Genomic DNA, 17,693 nt, shown 5'->3' with positions numbered 1-17,693 from the left:
AATGCTTTTTTGTCAGAGAGTTTGGGAGCGACAGTGAATGGCAGCAGACTGGGATCTTGCTGTGCATCGCCATGGTCGGTCTCTGCATGCACTCACTGTGTGGGGGCAGGATGGGGTAGCAGGGAGGAGAGGTCTCCCCGGGAAATGGGATTTAATGAGGGCCATTCGGGGGCAAATCCTGAGGCCCCACATCATTTCACGGGGTGGAGAGGGTAGGCACGATGAGCCGAACGTCCTCTTCCTGGGCGTATGGTGCCAGAGATTTTGCGACTGGGATCTTGCTGTGCGCCGATGAAGTTGGGGGTGGGCGATACAGTCACGGGCCGGTACGACTTTATCGAAAGTTCAGGGGGTGGGGGCTTAATGCAATATAGGACACAGAGGGAGATGAAAAGGGGCATGGGTTTCGGATGAGAGGGGAAAGATACAAAAGAGACCTAAGGGGCAACTTTTTCATGCAGAGGGTGGTACGTGTATGGAATGAGCTGCCAGAGGATGTGGTGGAGGCTGGTACAATTGCAACATTTAAGAGGCGTTTGGATGGGTATATGAACAGGAAAGGTTTAGAGGGATATGGGTAAAGTGTGGAGAAGTGGGGCTTAATTAGCGAAGGATATCTGGTCAGTATGGATAAGTTGGACGAAAGGGTCTATTTCGGTGCCGGACACCTCTCAGACTGTCTCACTGCCTGGTGAACTCGGGCCTCTGTATGATATGTCAATATTTCGATTCAGCGCGTTGGACTTTTGATTCACATTTGAATGGCAACGTACAAGTTATCACAGTTTCCCAAACCGTGTCCTTCCTGCGGTTTCAATTAAACCTGTTGGACAATAACCCGGTGTAGTGTGATTTTTAACTTTGTCCAGCCCAGTCCAACAGCGGCGCTTACACCTCAATGTGTTTTGCTTGAGATATTCTGTTGCAGCCATTTGGAAAATTGAGGTTTTTTTTCCGAGAGCGAGTTGTAGTGAATTGCAATTTGCGATTTTTGACGAAGTCTCACTGGGCTGGAAACATTAACCGTTGTGGGAGTAGGGGTAAGAGGTGAGAAAGGAACTCGGTGCGACAAACCAATGACTGCAGATGCTGAAAACCAGATTCTGGATTAGTGGTGCTGGAAGAGCACAGCAGTTCAGGCAGCATCCAAGGAGCAGCAAAATCGACATATCGGGCAAAAGACCATCATCAGGATTAAAGGCAGTGAGCCTGAAGCGTGGAGAGATAAGCTAGAGGAGAATGGGGGTGGGGAGAAAGTAGCATAGAGTACAATGGGTGAGTGGGGGAGGAGATGAAGGTGATAGGTCAGAGAGTAGAGGGTGGAGTGGATAGGTGGAAAAGAAGATAGGCAGGTCGGACAAGTCATGGGGACAGTGTTGAGCTGGAAGTTTGAAACTAGGATGAGGTGGGGGAAGGGGAAATGAGGAAACTGTTGAAGTCCACATTGATGCCCTGGGGTTGAAGTGTTCCGAGGCGGAAGATGAGGCGTTCTTCCTCCAGGCGTCTGGTGGTGAGGGAGCGGCGGTGAAGGAGGCCCAGGACCTCCATGTCCTCGGCAGAGTGGGAGGGGGAGTTGAAATGTTGGGCCACAGGGCGGTGTGGTTGATTGGTGCGGGTGTCCCGGAGATGTTCCCGAAAGCGCTCTGCTCGGAGGCATGAAGTGAGTCAAAAGGAGAAAGTGAGGACTGCAGATGGTGGCGATCAGAGCAGAAAATGTGTTGCTGGAAAAACGCAGCAGGTCAGGCAGCATCCAAGGAACAGGAGAATCGACGTTTCGGGCATAATTTCCTTCTGCCTGACCTGCTGCGTTTTCCCAGCAACACATTTTCAGCTATGAAGTGATTCAATGCAATATTCCCTTTTTACCACTGTGTGTCACTGCACTCCACAAATTCGCAGAGCCCGGATAGCTCAGTCGGTAGAGCATCAGACTTTTAATCTGAGGGTCCAGGGTTCAAGTCCCTGTTCGGGCGTTGCTTTTAAATCGAATTTCCGTGTTCCGTGAACAAACAATCAATGCGTGACAGGTTTAAAGTTGATTTGTTTCAAGTCTCGAAAGACAAAACAGCAGACCAGCTGAGCTCCAACTCATTCTTAGTGACGTTCACTCCCACAGGTTAAAATGTTTCAATTCCTTCTGTAGTACTTATTTCGGAGAATTGAAATGTTATTTTTGGTCTTGGACTGTGGAGAGTGTTTGGAAATGGCTGTATTCCAGAAACACGCTAGACAGATTAGATAAAATTCTGGATAAAATCCAGGTAGCTTCGAAATCGACGTTTCGGGCAAAAGCCCTTATTCCTGATGAAAGGCTTTTGCCCGAAACGTCGATATCGAAGCTACTTGGATGCTGCCTGACCTGCTGTGCTCTTCCAGCACCACTAATCCAGAATCTGGTTTCCAGCATCTGCAGTCATTGTTTTTACCAGAGTAGATAAAAGCCGAAAGAAGTGAGGATGATGGCAATCAGAAACAACATCGCTGGAAAAGCTGAGTAACTCTGGCAGCATCTGTGGAGAGAAATCAGTTACCCCTTCGGGTCAAGTGATTCTTGGGGCCCAGGTGAGTGGTGGTCTGTTTATTATCCCGAGGTTTCATCTCCTCTTGGGGAGGTGGGGCCTGGGTTTGTAGGGGCTTCTGGTTAACTGGGTCCAGTCAGACTGCGGCCCTGTCAATTTTAAAACAGGTTTGAAGCCTGGGGTTAAAGTAACCAGGGCCCTGGGATTGTGACGCATGCAGGTTAACGCTCAGGATGTGGGACGCAGGACTCCCCGAGGAAGAAATTAATACCTTAAATCAGAAACTCCCTCCAAAGCCGGCATTCTGATGTCAGAGTGAAGTGAGAAGTGTATAGGCCTGGGGGATAAAATGTGATAATCGCGGAATTAAGACCATTTCAATTCAATTCAATGAGTGTCTGGGGGAGTTCAGTCTCTCTCTGTCTTGCTCTCCCGTTTTCTTTTGTTGAGTTTTCAAACAAACAAAACCATCACACAGGTAAGTAGACAAGGTCTTTTCCCTCTGGTGTGGGAGTCCAGAACTGGAAGTCATAAGTTCAGGGGGAGGGGGAAAAATTTACAAGGGACGTAAGCGGCCACGTTTTCACATAGAGGGTGGTGCGCATATGAAATGAGCTGCCAGAGGAAGTGGTGGAGGCTGGTACAATTTACAACAATTCAAAGGCTTTCACATGGCTGTATGAACAGGAAGGGTTTTGAGGGTAAAGTGTGGAGAAAGGGGGCTAAATTAGCGAAGGATATCTGGCCAGTGTGGATGAGTTGGACGAAAGGGTCTATTTCGGTACCGTACACCTCTCAGACTGTCTCACTGCCTGGTGACCTCGGGCCTCTGCATGATATGTCAATATTTCGATTCAGCACGTTGGGTTTTTGGTTCATACCTGAATGGCAACATGCACGTTCTCACAATTTCCCAACCCATTTCAGTCCAAGTGCACCAAAACTCCATGGTTCTACTGGCGTTCGTTCAAACCCAGGACCTTCTGCGTGTAAAGCCGACATGATGACCACTACACTGGGGGTGGGGGTGGGGGGTTGGGGGGGGGGTGGTGGGGGGAAACCAAAGGCCACGTGTCTACTCGCCTCCCGAAAACTGGTGTCTGTATTGGAGTTGATTTAGAACCAGACAGTTTTTGAGTAACGCCCCTTCTTCACTTCGCTCACTGTCCTTCCTGTGGGTTCTAATATATACCTGTTGGACAATAACCCAGTGTGCTGTGATTTTTGACTTTGTCCAGCCCAGTCCAACAGCGGCGCATAAACGTCATGCGTTTTGTTTGAGACGTTTTGTTGCAGCCATTCGGAACATGAAAAGTCTCAGCCAGTTCTGGCAGCATCCTGTAAGCAGAGAAAAGAGCTGGCGTTTCGAGTCAGACTGACCCTTTGTCAAAGCTCCGAAGTCAGTCACTAAGGAAGGAAATATGGCTGTGGAAGCGAGCCTTAATAAATACCTTGTCTAACACTGAGAGAGAAAAGGAAAGCAGTGAAGGTGGACAGAGGGAGAGAGAGAGAGACAAACGAAAATCCTGTCAGAGAGAAGAGCAGTACTCCTTCAGGATAGGCATTCCTGGAAAAGAGGTGGCAGTGGGTTAAACACTGGATAAAAGCAAATTACTGCGGACGCTGGAACTGGAACCAAAAGAGTAAATGCTGGAAAATCTCAGCAGGTCTGGCAGCATCTGCAAGGAGCTAACGTCAGCTCTTTTCTCTCCTTACAGATGCTGCCAGACCTGCTGAGATTTTCCAGCATTTGCTCTTTTGGCTTCAGTTCCAGCGTCCGCAGTAATTTGCTTTTATTTGGGAAATGGAGTTGAAACCTGATTCGTTTCAATTCTCCAAAGACAAAACAGCAGGCCAGCTGAGCTCGAACTCATTCTTAATAACGTCCACATAAGGCCCCCGACCAGGTTAAAATGTTTCAATTCCTTCCGTCATATTTAGTTGAGAGAGTTGAAGTGCTATTTTGTTCGGTGTAAGAGTGTGTGGAAAAGGCTGTGTTACAGAAACACGCTGGATCGAGTGGATCAAAGCCAAAAGAAGTGCAGATGATGGCAATCAGAAACAACATCAGAAATTGCTGGGATATGTGGAGAGAAATGAGAGTTACCCCCTTCGGGTCAAGTGTTTCTTTCTGAAGAGTTTGAGAGGGATTTCTTTGTACTTTCGTGTCATACAATAGAATTATGGAACCGCACCGGTGCGGAAACAGGCCCTTTGGCCAAAACAGGTTCACACCGACCCTCCAAGAGTAAACCACACAGACTCATCCCCCTACCCTATTATTCTACCGTTACCCCAGACGAATGCACCTCACCTGCACACGACGTGAAATTTATCATAGCCAATTGACAATCTTCGGATTGTGGGAGGAAACCTGTGCAGACTCAGGGAGAATGTGCAAACTCCACACAGATAATCGCCTGAGACTGTAATTGAACGCGGATCCTTGGCACAGTGAGGCAGCAGTGCTGACCAATGAGTCACTAGGCCATAGGGTGCAAAGTCATAAGAAATAGGAACATGAGCAGGCCATTTGGCCCCTCCAGGTCGCTTGCCATTCAAGAATTGTATGGTTGATCCGTACAATGAGTACAGCCTTCACCCCACTTCCCTCAAGCCAGTTTTTGCCTTTTAATTAATCATGTTTTTCTTATCCCTTCCAAAATGAACTACTTATTTTTTTTTTCTGAACAGATTAGACACTGACGAAGATCGAAATGTGATCCTTTCAGATCTGCGAGAGAGAGAGAGAGTCCCGCCTTCCTGATCCGTCTCTGAGTGTCCTTGGTTTAGGTTTCGGTTATGGTTGTGTTTTCAAAGCCTTTCAAATTTTCCCAGACTTAAGAAAAGCAAGATCATGGTCATTCCAGCTGAAACATTTATGTACTGAGTCGAGCAAATTGTTAGTGTCATGGGTTCACGGCTTTGTACAGGATGGAATCAGACCCTTCGGTCCAACAAGTTCATTCTGACTCGATATCATAAATTAATCTCATCCTACTTGCCAGCGCGTGGACCGTATCCCTCTAAACCCTTCCTGTCCATGCACCCATCACAATGCCTTTTAAATAATGTAATAATGTAACCACTTGCTCTGGCAACTCCTTCTCATAGACGCACCATCCTCTGCGTGAAAGAAAAATGTTCCTCAGGTCCTTTTTAAACCTTGCCCTTTTCACCTAATTTTATGTCCTTTAGCTCTGGATGCCCCCAACCCAGGGAAAAGACCTTATCTATTTGCCCTATCCATGCCCCTCATGATTTTATAAACCTCTGTGAGGTCACCCTCCCCCCAGTGTCCGACGCTCCAGAGAAAACAGCTCCAGCCTTTTCAGCCTCTTCTTGCAGCTCAAACCCTCGAACCCAGGCCACGTTCTTGCAAATCTTTTCTGAGCCCTTTCAAGGTTCATTGCATTCTTCCGACAGGAGGGAAACCTGATTTGCACAAAACGTTCCAAAAGTGGCCGAACCAATATCACGTACAGCTGTACAACATGACCTCCCAACTCCTATACTCAACACTCTGAACAACAAAGGCAAGCATAGCAAACGCCTTCTTGACTATCCTAACTACCTGCTGCTCAACCTTCAAGGAACAAGAAGCCTGCACTGCAAGGTACATTTGTTCAGCAACACTCCCCACCATTTTCCCATTGAGTGCACAATGTCTAATCTCATTGCCAACAATGTTGGCTATCAAAATTCTTTTTACTTCAGCTTTGAACGCATTAACCACTGATATCCTACTCACGCAACACGAGAGCACAGCAACAGGCCCTTCGGCCCACCATCCTTGAGCCAAACATGATGACATTTGAAACTCACCCTACCTGCCTACACACGGTATCCCTATTCCCTGCCTCGTCATGTGCTTCTTAATCGTTGCTATAGTGTGTGCTTCTACCACTTGCACTGGCAGCACATTCAACTCAACTAAAGCTTCTATATAAATAGCTGTCCTTGCAGACCCCAGTTTTAATTTTCTGTCTCTCACCTTAAACATATGTCCAGTAACATTTGTCATTTCCACCCTCGGGAAAAAAGAATCAGACACTCCACTGTATCAATGCCACTCTTCATTGTATAGAGTTCGATCAGGTCGGCCAGCAGCTCCGACAAAGAACAATCCAAGTCTGTCCTCCTGCTCCTTACAGATAAGGCACACCACTGCAGACTATATCCTGATAAACACCCTTTGCTTCGCCTGCAGCGCCTCACGATAGAGTGGTGCCGAAACCTCCACACAGTGCTCTAAATATGGTCTAACAAAAGCTTCATCCAAGTCATTACCAGCTACATCAGAACAAGCGAACATTCATACTCAATGCGTCATTGAAGAAGGAATTGACGTGAGAGCGGTGTGACAAGTCCATCTCTCGATTCAGCGTGTTGGATACTTGGTTCACATTAGAGTTACCGCCTGCAAACAAATCACAATTTCCCAACTGATTTCATGTCAACGTGGTCCAAAACGCAATGGTTCCCCCGCCACGGGAACTCAGAGCAAGCAGATGCGTTAACCACTGCACTATGGAACCGGGACAGCCAGCTGTGCAAACCTGTGAAACGCCAGTGCCTGTGTTTTACTCGATTTGAAACCAGAATCTTTCGGGGCCTCACTCCTTCTTCAGTTCTCTTGCTGTCCTTCCTGTGGATTCATATAAACCTGTTGGACACCAACCCAGCGTGGTGTGATTGTTGACTTTGTCCAGCCCAGACCAACGGCGGCACATAGACGTCACGCGTTTTCCTTCAGACTTTCTGGTTTGCAGCCATTTGGAAGGTGGAGCTGTTTTTCGAGAGCAATTTGTTCTGATTTGTGAAGAAGTCTGACTGGGCTGGAAACATTAACCGTGTTTTCTCTGGATAGCTGCTGCCAGAGGTGTTGTTTTTCACGAGCAATTTGTGACCTTAGAGTCATAGAGTCAAAGAGATGTACGGCATGGAAACAGACCCTTCGGTCCAACCCGTCCATTCTTGTTGTGAATGCGTTTGGAAGGCTTGAGCTGGAAGTGATGAAGTTATTTTTTTGATTTCAGGGAGCAACGTGCAAGCCAACCGCGGAGAAAGAAAAAGATGAGGGAGTGTGTGGAATTGGTGCAGGATCGGAGATGCGTTGGTGCCGGTGAAATGTGATTGTGGGTGTCGGGCGAAGCAGTGTGAAAAAAAAACGTGAATGCGACAAGTCCACAAAGATAAAATTAAATCCATGCAATACTCTCTGTTCGCCAGTGAGAACAGAGGTTAATGCCCCTGCGGTAGCACCAACACGGTTATCGGTAGCTCAGTCAGTAGAACATCTTACTTTTAATCTGAGGGTCCAGGGCTCCAGTCCTTGTTCAGGCGTTGCTCTTAAATCGGAGTTCTCCATCCTGTAGCAAAACCATCAATGCACGACACATTGAAATCTGATTTGCTTGAAGGTCTCAAAAGACCAAAACGACCAGAAACAGCAGACTAGCTGAATTCGTTAATCATTCTCAGTACCGTCCCCATAACACTCCCGCAGGTTAAAATGTTTCAAATCCTCCCGTCGTTTTTATTTGGGAGAGTTGAAGTGCTATTTTTGTCCTTGAACGGTGGAAAGTGTGTGCAAATGGCTGTGATACGGAAACACACTGGAGAGAGTAGATAAACACCGAAAGACGTGCGGGTGCTGGCAATCAGAACCAACTTCAGAAATCGCTGGAAAAGCTGAGCAGCTTTGGTAGTATCCGTGGAGAGAAACCAGAGTTCACATTTTGAGGCGAGTGACTCTTTCTCAAGTGTTTGTTCCGAGATTCCTTCGTCATTTCGTTTTTTTTTGTTTGCCAACCGATTAGATACTGACCGAAGGCTGAAACGTGAACCTTTCAGATCTCCGAGTGAAAGTGCCTTCTTTCTGACCTGTCTCTGGATGCCCTTGGTTCGGGTGCCCGTACAAGGTTGTGTTTTCAAACACTTGCAAATTTCCCAGTCTGAAGAAATGCAAGATAATGGTTGTTCCATCTGAGACATTAATGTGGTGTGTCTAGCAAATTGTTAGAGTCATGGGTTCACAGCTTTGTACAGAATGGAAACAGACCCTTCAGTCCAACTCGCTCATGCTGACCAGATGTCGTAAATGAAACTCGATCCATTTGCCAGCACCTTGTCCGTATCCCTCTAATCACTTCCTGTCCATGCGCCCATCCAATGCTTTTTAAATATTGTAATTGAACCAGCCTCCACCACTTGCTCCGGCAGCACATTCACATACACTCACCGTTCACTACGTGGAAAAAAAGCCCTTTTAAATCTTTCCCCTTTCACCTAAATTTATGTCCTTAAGATCTTGTCTCCCCCACCCCAGGGAAAAGACCTTGTCAATTTACCCAATCCAAGCCCCTCGTGATTTTATTAAACTCTATCGGGTCACCCCTCAGCTTCCTACACCCCAGAGAAAACAGTCCCCAGCCTTTTCAGCCTCTTCCTGCAGCTCAAACCCTCGAACCCAGGCAACGTTCTTGCAAATCTTTTCTGAGCACTTTCAAGGTTCATTCTAATCTTCCCACAGGAGGGTTTGGAGGGATATGGGCCGGGTGCTGGCAGGTGGGCCTAGATTGGGTTGGGATATCTACTCGGCATGGACAAATTGGAACAAACGGTCTGTTTCCGTGCTGTACATGTCTATGACTCTCTGACTGTCTGGCCCACGTGGGCCTTCACCTAAGATGTAGATCTTTCGATTCAGCTTTGGGTTCTTGCTCCACATTTGAATTGCAACATGCAAGTAACCAATTTCCTAAATCATTTCAGTCAAAACGCGAATGTGTCACTGGGGGTCGAGCCCAGGACCTTCTGCATGCAAAGCAGGGTTTTGGAAGTGTTTTTGTTTTGTTTGAAACCACAAGCTTTGGGAACACCACCCCTTGTTCAGATCGCTTACTCTCCTTCCTGTGAGTTCAAATATACCTGTTGGACTATAATCCGGTGAAGTGCAAATTTTGACTTTGTCCAGCACAATCCAACTGTGGCACCCACATATCGTGTGTTCGGCTTGACATGCTCTGACTGCCGCCATTTGGAACATGGATTGTTTTCAGAAAGCAGCTTGTTGTGACTTCCAAGTTGGGATTTGTGAAGAAGGGACACTGGGCTGGAAACATCAACCGTGTTTTATCTCGACAGATGGTGCCAGAGTTGTTGAGTTTTACCAGCAATTTCTGTCTTTCTTGTTGTGAATGAGTTTGGAAGGGTTGAGCAGGAAGCAAAGAATTCTTTTTTTTTTGCTTTCAGGAAGCAACCTGCAAGGCAACTGCAGAGAAAGAAAAGGATAAGAGAGTGTAGAATTGTTGTCGGATGTGAGATAAGTTGCTGTGTTGGTAAAATGCAGTTGTGAATGCGTTGTGGAAGTCGATAGAAGCAGTGAGAAAGGAAATGTGTGCGAAAAACACGTGAAGAACAAAGAAAATCAATGGATCCATTCTCCATTCACCAGTGAGTGTTGCTGATTTCATATGCAGCCGCGAGCCCTGATAGTTTATTCAGCAAAGCATCACACTCTTCGATCTGACGTTCCAGCGTTCACGTGTTCGTCATGTTGTCTCTGAGCAATTAATTCTTAACATGTTTAACCGTGATCTGTTTTAAGTCTCAGAAAACCTTCTCCCAGAAGCTGGAAACTGCTGATGTTGAGCTCATTTTTATTGCTGCCCACATAACACTCCCAAAGGTTAATATGTTTCAATTCCTTTCACAGGGTATATTTGGCAGTGTTGAAGTGTAGGAGAAAGTGAGGACTGCAGATGCAGGAGATCAGAGCTGAAAAATGTGTTGCTGGAAAAAGGAAGAAGGGCTTATGCCCGAAACGTCGATTCTCCTGCTCCTTTGATGCTGCCTTACCTGCTGCGCTTTTCCAGCAACACATTTTTCAGTGGGTTGAAGTGTAGTTGGAGTAAAGTTATAAAGTTCAGTATTGTGATCTTGCAGTGGATCAGTGCAGGGGACTTCCACATGTGGTCTGCCCGGGCTAGTGAGCCGCTGACTTCCCGAGTCCAACAACTGTCCAGTCCGCTCGGGCCTCCAGCCCACTGCTGTCCCCACATTATTCGGCTCTCCTGCACAGTGCTTCGATAAAGTCAAATCCAAAATTTGCTGGAGGATATGGGGGGCGCGCGGGTGACCCGAACGAAGGTGAGAAAATCATGAGGGGCGTGGACAGTGTGAACAGATAAGGTCTTTTTCCCGGGATTGGTGTATGTATGCAAAACGAGACAGTATCGGTTTATAGTGAGAAGGGAAAGAATTAAAAGGGACCTGAGGGGCAACCTTTTTTAGGGAGAGAGTGTTGCATGCATGGATCGAGTTGCCGGGGGAAGTGGAGGTGGCTGGCACAATTACATTTAAACGGCAACCGGATTGGGAAATTATTAGGAAGGTTTAGAGGGATATGGCCCAAATACTGTCAAATGGTACTAGATTAATAAAGGATATTTTCGTCAGCGTGAATGAGTTGTGCCGTCGGGTCTGGTTCCGTGTTGTACGAGTCCAAGACTATGAGCTCAACATGCCTGTTGAGGGACAGAAAAAAAGAGTTAACTTTCGAGTTTAGTGACTTTTCTTTAGAAAACCAGTCTTGTTTTCTTGCCACCAGACCTGTTGACTTTCTCCAGCAATGTATTCAGATCTTCAGCGTCCACGGCTCGTTATTTTATTTCTCAAGAATGACCTCCACAGTGCTGGGATTTCTGATGAGCAAAGGTTGCGAATCAACTGGTTGGAATTTAGGAGGATGAGAAGTGGTTATCTCTTCAAAACATACAGCATTCGAAATAGATAACAGATTCATCCTTTGACAGCAATCCACAAACTCTGCCATCTAAAAGAACTTGGACAGGAGGTACTGTCATAGTACCACCAGGAACTGCAATGTCCCCTTCAAGCCACTCACCATGCTGACGTCGAAGTATATTGCTGCTACATATGCGATGCTGGGTCAAAACTCTCGAAGACGTTCCTTAACAACATTGTGGATCTACCTACAGCACATGGACTACAGCAGGGTCAAGAAGGCAGCTCAGCACCATATTCTCCAGGGTTACTATGTAATCTATGGAAATAATTGTGACAGAAAGCAGTGGAGGCCAGGGCATTTAATATATGTAAGACTGACATGGATAGGTTTTTGAATAGCAAGCGGTTCAAGTTTTATGGAGATCAAGCTTGAGAATGGGATGGAGAAACTTATCGGTCATGAGTGAATGTTGGAAAGACAAAATGGGCTGAACGGCCTAATTTCTGCTCCGATAACTCATGGTTCTGTTGTGAACAGCGAAGCTTTATAATCAATGCCCCATTGAAGAAGGAGTTGATGAGAAAATCACATTCCACATAACATTTCAATTTTCCATTCAGCACATTGGATTCTTGTTTCATATTTGCATTGCAACATGCAAATAATCAAAATGTCCCAACTCATTTCAGTCAGAGTATTGACCCAGCATCGCTGGCACTACCTGCGTAGAGGTAGACGTTACCTGGGTTTTGGGGAGGGGTTGCAGAGTCTTTCGGACAAGGGGCATAGGTGGGGGAGGGTTGGTGGTGAAGCTGACCACGAGGCAGAGGCTGGATGAAAGGGGGGGGGGGCAGTGGGGTATGCGGTGTGGAGCTGGGGGCCATTTGTTTGGGTTTTCTCTCGTCCTCCGTCCTGTCCTCCTCCTCCTTTGTCTTCATCTTCCTCCACCCCCGCACTCGAATGGACCCAGCTTCCCACGAACTATACCTCAAACCCAGCGCCCTAAAGTTCACAGCCCCCCACCCACCCAAAGCCACCGTCATTGGGAAAGCGACATATGGAAGGTCCGGTGGGGAGGGGTCCATATTGCGTTGCGGGTTTGTGGGATCTTGCTGTGTGTGAATCAGCTGCTGCCACCTTTCCGACACTACAACACTTGGCTGCATTTCAATAAAGTGATTGGTTGCCTGGAAAATTCTTTGGGGGTTGTGGGTGTGGTTAACGGGTGGCAGGCAGTGAGGGGGCGGAGGGCATCCTGAGTCAGTGCGATGGCACTGTTGTCACGGGGTGGGGATAGGGTGGCACTGTCATTCACCCTAGCACTTACACTGTCACAAGGGTGTTTGGGGGGATGGGGCTGAGGAGAAGTGGTGGGCCATTCCCCAACGGGCATGATGGGTGCCTGGAGACTGCCTCATGTTGCCCATCCCTTCACATTCTTTACCCCCCACCCCCCCACTTTCTCTGGGAAAGGGTGACATTGCCCGTGCCCTGGGTGGCTGTGGTGGGAGACTGGTCCCTCCTTCCACCCCACACCACCTCCCCAATTCCTCCCCATTCTCTGGGAGAAATGATTTGGAGATGCCGGTGTTGGACTGGGGTGTACAAAGTTAAAAGTCACACAACACCAGGTTATCGTCCAACAGGTTTAATTGGAAGCAGTTGCTTTTGGAGTGCTGATCCTGATGAAGGGGTGGTGCTCTGAAAACTGGTGCTTCCAATTAACCTTGTTGGACTATAACCTGGTGTTGTGTGATTTTTAATATCTCCGGGACAGGATAACTGAGATTGGTCCCGGGCCTCTGACAGCAAGAGGAATCCTTTCAATCCTTGGGAATCCAGTCCTTCATCAAAACACTGTCCTTTCATTAACAATTGGTGGAAACAGAACTGCAGAATGCCGCCACAGCTGCCCTTCATCTCTGTATTAAATGGGCCCAACAATGTTGGAATGTCAATATTAGATCCCATTTGGGAGTATGGGACCTTGAGAGAGGGTTGGCGGATCAGGGTGGCTCTTGAATCTTGTCACTGCGTGTGAAAACTTGTTAAAACAAATAAATACCAGAATCATTTTCCTATTGAATTCCTCATTCGAGAGAACGTGTCGAACTTGAACATTTATTCCTGATTAATATTACGGTAAAGAAGTGCATTTGGATTTTTCTTTGCTAAGCTCCAAATCGAGTAGAATGTTCAAACACATGATGTTGTTCCTCCTGTCTCGAGCATCTTCTGCTGCACCTTAATCACCGTCACCAGACGCCGGGTTCATACGTTGACAATAAATTGGGCTTTTTTTTTGTTTTGATGCTTGTTTTTACAGTCAGCTGCAAGAAAGAACATTTCGATGCTATTAATTGTTATCTGGTTAACTGGCAGAGGGCCATGAGGGAACGGTCAACCGGAACAATTAGCGCTTTCACTGAACGGTCTGTTTCTGTGTTGTAGATCTCTATGACTTTAAGGGGTGGATGCAGATGAGGGTACGACGTGAAGTAGACATCTTGAAAAATTCATGGCGATGAAATGTTTGCATGGATGTAGGCCCAGCGTATGGAGGCGGGACTAGTTTAGTTTTTTTTTCTCTTTTTTTCCACCAGCAGGAAGAGAGGAAACACGGGAGTGGCCAGTGACAAGCAGTGCCCTTCTCAGAGGGCAATGCTGTGTGCTCAAACAGTGAAAGGAGGGGGGGGGGGGGGGTGAGGGATTAAATCAAAATGGAGTTGGAGTGGGAAAAGATGCATTCCACTCCCTGTGGTGCCCACCTTTGCCTGAAAATCTCGAGGCTGTTGGTGAACAGCACATGCTCTTTCTCCAGGGATACCCGGGCTCTGACATAACCGTAGAAGAGGGGCAGGCAATCAGCCCTAATGATCCCTTCCATGGCCCGCTGCCTGGAGCTGCTTATGGCCAATTTGGCCAGGAGCAGACCCACAAGGCGATCCTCTGAATTACCCTTCACACCGAGTGTCCAGCGATCAGGAGCGTGGGACTGAAGTGCAAACACAAGCAGAGGAGAAGGTTTTTACAGGGCGTGTAAGCGATCTCACCCAATATACACACGGTTCACCGTCCCCACAGAACAAGCAGTTGGGCTTGGAGTCCATGAACCACCGCAATCTGCGGCTGCAGGGGACTGCAGTATGCAGCACCCTCCACCCCAGATCCCGGAGAGAAAGGTTGATGACGACCATGTCGAGAGACCTCGGCTGGGGATCTCCACCTCCCGGTGGCAAATGGGCATGACAAAGCGTGCCTGGGCACTGGATGAGAGAAAGGCGGAGCTGGACATCAATGAGCAGCTGACGGATCCCAGGCTGAGCCACAGGCGCCCTCTGCTGCTCATCAGAAAGCCTGCAATTCCCTTCACTGCAGAATACACTCCCCATGACACGACCACAGTGCTGGACAGAACTTCTCAATGCATGACCAAGTACTTTTATTCCCCCCATGGCGCATATTCCTCTTTTGCAGGTTATGGTAAATCTGTGCCTATCTTCAATATGTGTGGAGACAGTCTTCTATTCCATGATATCATGACCTATCATTTGTCTGAACGTCACTTTCCCATGGTATTTTCATACTCTGTGATTTTACTTGTCTCCAGAAAGAAGCAATTATCAACTTACATCAAAGCACCCTCACTGACTGATGGCTGTCTGGGGAAGAGACTTCCAAAGATACGCCACCTTCTGAAGTGAAGGAATTCCCATTCCAGTCTTACAGACAGACAATAAATGCAGAATCAAGGTAACGTTACCAGAGCCTCAACAGATCAAGGGGCTGCCCTGCAATCGAGAGATCTCATGGTGGTTTATCCTGAGAGTCACTGGGCCTCAGGTGAGGGGGAGAGGTTGAGAGATAAGTCATTTATGGTAACCCCAGCCCCCTGTGGGAGTTGAACCCACACTGGTGGCTTCACTCTGCAGCATAAAGCTACCAGAATGTGAGAGCAGATAAATGGAAAAGTCAAGATGAGAACTGTATAAAGCCCCACTTTATTATATTCACTTAGATTAGATTACTTACAGTGTGGAAACAGGCCCTTCGGCCCAACGGCCCAACAAGCCCACACCGCCCCGCCAAAGCGCAACCCCTTACCTAACACTACAGGCAATTTAGCATGGCCAATTTACCTGACCTGCACATCTTTGGACTGTCGGAGGAAACCAGAGCACCTGAAGAAAACCCACGCTGACACGGGGAGAACGTGCAAACATTCACACAGTCAGTCGCCTGAGGCAGGAAATGAACCCGGGTCTCTGGCGCTGTGAGGCAACTGGGCTAACCACTGTTCCACCGTGCCGCCACTTAGTGGGGTGACTCGAACTGTCGAGACCATCCTGCCCCACCCTACCCCTTTTCGGTACCTAATTGCTCTTGGAGAACGTGGGAGTAGGCTGCTTTCTTGAACCGATGTGGTCTGTGTGCTATCAGTACAACCCACAATGTCCCATTGGGAAAATGTTTCAGAATTCTGACCCAGTGAAAATAAAGGTGACATTTTACTAAGTCAAAATGGCATAAAGGGCTCCAAGAGGAAGTTGCAGGGGGTGGTGTTCCCATGTCTCTGTTGCCTTGTCCTTCCAGATGAAAGTGGCCATGGGTTTGGGAGGTGCTGTTTGAGGATCACTGATTTCTGCAGTGCATTTTGTAGATAGTACACACTGCTGCTGCTGAACATCGGTGGTGAAGGTAATGGATGTTTATGGATGTCGTGCTAATCAGGCGGGGGCTGCTTTGTTTTGCATGGTGGTGAGCTTCTCAAGTGTTCGTTGGAGCTGTCCCCATCTAGGACAAGTGAGGAATATTCCATCACACTTCTGCCTTGTCTTGCAGATGGTGGGACAGGCATTGGGGAGTCAGTAGGTGAGTTACTGTCAACAATATTCCCAGCCTCTGACCTGCTCTTGCAGTCACTCTGTTGATGAGGTGAGTCAAGTTCAATTTCTGGTCAATGGTAGCCCTCAGGATGTTGCTAGTGAGGTTCCAGTGATGGGAATGCCATTGAATTGCAAGGGGACGGAGGATCAATCATGAAGGAGGAACTGAAGGAAATCCTTATTCGTTAGTAAATGGGGGAAATTGTTGGGATTAAAACCCCATAAGTCCGTATGGCATGATGCTCTGCATCCCAGAGTACTTAAGGAAGTGGCCCTGGAAATAGCGGACACATTGGTGATCATTTTCCAGCATTCTGTATACTCTGGAAAAGTTCCAATGTACTGGAGTGTAGCTACTGTAACCCCACGCTTTAAAAGTGGGAGAGAGAAAAAAAATACTATAGGCCGTTTAGCCTGACATCAGTGCTGGAGTTTAGTATTAAGGATGAAATAACTGAGCATTTGGAAAGCCAGGACAGGATCTATCCTTGTCAGCATGGGTTCACTAATGGGAATTCATGCTTAACAATTCATCCAGCATGTTTTCAGGATGTTCCAAGGAGGTTCAAACGTGCAGATGATACTAAGCTGGGTGGCAGCGGGTGCTAGGAGAAGGATGCTAAGAGGCTGCAGGGTGACCTGGACAGACTGGCTGAGTGGGCAGAGGCTGGGAAACGGGGATGGGGGTCACAAGTTGCTTAATTGGGCAGGTTTGTAAACCTGGGCAGGGCAGAAAAATGGAGGGGGACAAAATTAGGGCAATTATGTTATTGCCCATCCCCTGCCTATTTTGACTCCCCCAGTTCTGGGCACAATTGGCAGGGGGCAAGATTGTTGGGGTGATTCTGGAAGTGTACAATTTGAATGGGGGGCAAAATTGAGAGATGCAAAATAGTGGATGATACAGGTTGGGGGACATCAAATATGGAAGTGGGATCTATGAGGGGATCAGTGGATGGAGGCTGAATAAAGCTACACCGGGAGGGGGCAATTAGACAGGAGGGCGTGAGAGGAGGGGAAGATTTGGCAGGGCCTGCGAAACTAGGGACAGACAGAACATCCAGGGGGCAGCAATGGGAGGAGAGTGTTTGGGGAAAGGGACAAACTGGGGCGGTGGGCCCGAGTGTCAGATAAAGCACCTTTCTCAGTGAGTGGGAGGAGCGACAGGGAATGGCAGGGGACTGGGATCTTGCTGTGCATCGCCATGGTCAGTCTCTGCATGCACTCACTGTGTGGGGGGCAGGATGAGATAGCAGGGAGGAGAGGTCTCCCCAGGAAATGGGATTTAGTGAGGGCTATTCGGGGCAAATCCTGAGGCCCCACAGCATTTCACGGGGTGGAGAGGGTAGGCACGATGAGCCGAACATCCTCTTCCTGGTGTGTAAGGCGTCAGAGATTTTGGGACTGGGATCTTGCTGTGCGTCGGTGATACAGTCACAGGCCGGTCCTTCCACTCATTAACCCAAAGTTAAGGGGGTGGGGTTTCATGGAATATGGGACACAGAGGAGAGTGAAAATGGGCATTTATTCTCT

The 17,693-nt window shown here is 47.8% G+C and overlaps 1 non-coding gene across 1 annotated transcript; it reads left to right on the top strand.

Annotated features, from left to right (window-relative positions):
- Positions 1-1,900: 1,900 nt before the first annotated feature.
- trnak-uuu (transfer RNA lysine (anticodon UUU)) lies at positions 1,901-1,973 on the top strand. The gene has a single exon. It is a non-coding gene; the product is annotated as a tRNA-Lys (tRNA).
- The last annotated feature ends 15,720 nt before the right edge of the window (positions 1,974-17,693 follow it).

Source organism: Chiloscyllium punctatum, chromosome 47 (genome assembly GCF_047496795.1).
Source record: "Chiloscyllium punctatum isolate Juve2018m chromosome 47, sChiPun1.3, whole genome shotgun sequence".
Classification (NCBI taxonomy): domain Eukaryota; kingdom Metazoa; phylum Chordata; class Chondrichthyes; order Orectolobiformes; family Hemiscylliidae; genus Chiloscyllium; species Chiloscyllium punctatum.
Note: the sequence above shows the minus strand (reverse complement) of the source record. Positions and strands in the feature narration are given on the sequence as shown.